Consider the following 3,683-nt stretch of genomic DNA (forward strand, 5'->3'; position numbering starts at 1 on the left):
GTTTTTTGGTTAGTGATCTTTCTGTAGCACGAGATGGAGTTTGAAAAACACATGGCCACTGGATTGATGCAAATAATCATGATATCCTTCTGCCAGGTAGGCACTTTGTAGCTAGTTAAGCCTATCATTAGCATTATTCTATTTTTCTTGTTCCCTAACTGTTTGAAACCTGGATTTTTTTACTTCATATTATGAGGCATGCAGTGAAGTGGAGGGTACACTTTTAGAAAAAAGGGTTTCTAAAGGGTTCTTCGGCTGTTCCCTTAGGAGAACCCTTTTTGGTTGTAGGTACTGTAGAACTATTTTTGGCTCCAGGTAGAGCCCTTTTGGGTTCCATGTAGAACTAAATATCGTTGGAAAGGTTCTACATGGAACCCAAAAGAGTTCTAACTGGAAACCAAAAAGGGTTCTTCAAAAGGTTATCCTATGGTGAAAGCCAAAGAACCCTTTAAGGTTCTAGATAGCACCTTTTTTTCTAAGAGTGTATACCCCTTGACTTTTTCACATTTTGTTGTGTTACAGCCTGAATTTAAAATTAATTAAATGTAGGTTTTGTGTCACTGATTTACACACAATACACCATCATGTCAAAGTAGAATTGTGTTTTTAGAAAAGTTTACAAATTAAATAAAAATGAAAAGCTGAATCCCCGGTCAAAAAGTATTCAACACTTTTGTTATGGCAAGTCTAAATAAGCTCAGGAGTAAAAATGTGCTTAACAAGTCACATAATAAGTTGCATGGACTCACTATGTGTACAATAATGGTGTTTAACATGATTTTTAATTATTATCCCATCTCTGTACCCCACTCATACAATTATCTGTAAGGTCCCTCAGTCGAGCACTGCATTTCAAGCACCGATTCAACCACAAAGACCAGGGAGGTTTTCTAATGGTTAGCAAAGAAGAGCACCTATTGGTAGAGCACCTATTGGTAGAATATCCCTTTGAGCATGGTGCAGTTATTATTACACTTTGGATGGTGTATCAGTACACTCAGTCACTACAAAGATACAGGCGTCCTTCCTAACTCAGTTTCTGGAGAGAAAGGAAACCTCTCTGCGATTTCACCATGGTGCAAATGGTGATTTAAAAAAAGTTACAGATAGGAGATAACTGAGGATGGATCAACAACATTGTAGTTACTCCACAATACTAACCTAATTGACAGAGTGAAAAGAAGGAAGCCTGTACAGAATGAAAAATATTCCATAACATGCATCCTATTTGCTATAAGGCACTAAAGTAATACTGCAAAACATTTGTCAAAAAAAAAAAAAAAATGTCCTGAATACAAAGCGTTAAAATTAAGGGCAAATCCAACACAACACATCACTGCGTACCACTCTTCATATTTTCAAGCATAGTGGTGGCTGCATAATGTCATGGGTTTGCTTATCATCGGCAAGGACTAGGGCATTTTTTAGGATGAAAAGAAACGGAATAGGAGCTAAGCACAGGCAAAATCCTATGAGGAAAAGTTGGTTCAGTTTGCTTTCCAACAGACACTGGTAGACGAATTCAGCTTTCAACAGGAAATTACCAAAAACACAAGGCCAAATATACACTGGAGTTGCCAGTAACACTGGAATTACAGTTTTTAATTAAATCGGCTTGAAAATCTATGGCAAGACTTGAAAATGGCTGTCTAACAATAATCACAACCAATTTGACAGAGCTTGAAGAATGTTTTAAAGAATTATGGGCAAATGTTGTACAATCTAGGTGTGCAAAACTCTTAGAGACTCCCAGCTGTAATTGCTGCCAAAGGTGATTCTAACATGTATTGACTCAGGGGGTTGAATACTGAATAATTATTTTTCCTATAATTAAAAACAAAATGTTGGAATTGTTCTTTCCTTTTTGACATTATAGAGTATTTTGTGTAGATCGTTGGCAAAAAAAATAAAATTCAAGGGATATGAACACTTTCTGAAGGCACTGCATTATCAAAAGGGGACCATGGCGCTCTCCCCGAAGCTTGTCTGGTGTGTAAGACCTGTGAATTCAGACAAACAAAAGGTGTGATGGGTCCTCACTCAAAAATATGTTATTTAAAGCTTACCTTGTTTATTTTATTTATTTGACTATTTTCAATATCAGAAAGAGCAGATTCTGGGTTTCCAAAACACCTACCTGTACCAAATAACTCTCAAAATTGAAGCGATGAGCTTTATTTAAAAATATATATTTTACCAAGAACAAGTGCTGCTCCATTTGCTTCACACATGAGCCTGCAGCATCATATAGCATCATATAGCATCATATAGCTCAGGCTGCTAAGCAGGTCATTCCTACAGTGCCTTTTCTGTCCACAGGAAATATCGCTTATTTTTTGTTTAAAATGTGGATTCCAAAATACTTTAAATATAAGGCCAGGTGTACTTTAATCTTAAAAACACAAACATATGGATCTTTGAAGGGAATTTTGTGCAGTTTGAACACATGTTTTTCAGTGGAAAAACCACACAGCAGGAATAAAGGCTGGTGCGGCTACAGAAAGCTGACTCGTGCAGGACTACTGAGAAGTCTACAAAGTTAAGCATTTCCTCATTTAGGACTTTATTGATTTGCAAGCACTTCTTAAAGCTAAATTATAAATAACTATTAAACATCCCTATCACCTCATATAGCTTACTGTAGTCATTAGTTATGAGTAGAAAATCACCAATACTGTGTTACCCATGTTAGAGTCCTGCACGGATCTGCTTATTGGAGCCGCACCCGCCCAGTGCTGGCCACATCCATTCAGATTTTTCTTCGCAACCCAATCCATCTGCATCGAATTGTTCCGAGAGCCGATCCGTTACCTGCCAAATAACATCAATTTATTTCATTGTTTTTATGACTCCAGAGTACAGGCTATTAATCCCCTTTACCTGCATGAATTAATTTGTATGCATGTCTATTCAACATTTGGATAAAAGGAAACCAACCCATGAATTAAGAACGATATATCTTTATTTTCACTATGCGATGCGTCACATTGACAACTGAAATTGCTTTGAGCCTTCTTGCCTAATGAAAGCCTATAAAGCGACATAACAGAACAAGACCTTTACATTCAATATTGTTTAGATCATCAAATATTTTAAATAAACATAAATAAACAATTCTCAAAATAGAATATCTGCTGCAAAGTTTAAACTTTATATGGCCTGCGTATGGTCTAAATGAACAAAAGCCTCAATTTACACTAGAAAACCCTTGCTTTTTAAAATGTATTTAAATTGTATTATGTTACAAATCTATCCTTAGTAGCCTGGGCTATATGCTTCCGCATGCTCACGTGTGGAGTGCGTGGAACAGTGGTTATTCTTGGAAAAAGTGATATTTTGAAATAGAGCTTATCTCTTCAATTTTGTTATTTGGCAAAGGTACGTGTTTTGGAAATACCTACTTTTGCGGGAAAACTGGTGTACGCATGCTTTGAGGTACATTTTGTACATACGCAACGTTTATAAATGAGTCTCCTGGACTAATAATTACTGTCTATCTGTCTGAACTCATTGCCTGACATGATCTTTTTTTTCACTGAGACACAGTGAGCATGGAGACCAGGCAGGCGAAGCTTGGCAGAGGAGGGAAAGGAGAATGAACATGAATTATGCAAAAGGAAGGCTTATGGCTCATAAGCAACCCATCATTGGCTGTTATCCCATTTTGATGATGTATGGCATAG

The sequence above is a fragment of the Salvelinus fontinalis genome, chromosome 26 (assembly GCF_029448725.1).
Source record: "Salvelinus fontinalis isolate EN_2023a chromosome 26, ASM2944872v1, whole genome shotgun sequence".
NCBI classification, from domain to species: Eukaryota; Metazoa; Chordata; class Actinopteri; order Salmoniformes; family Salmonidae; genus Salvelinus; species Salvelinus fontinalis.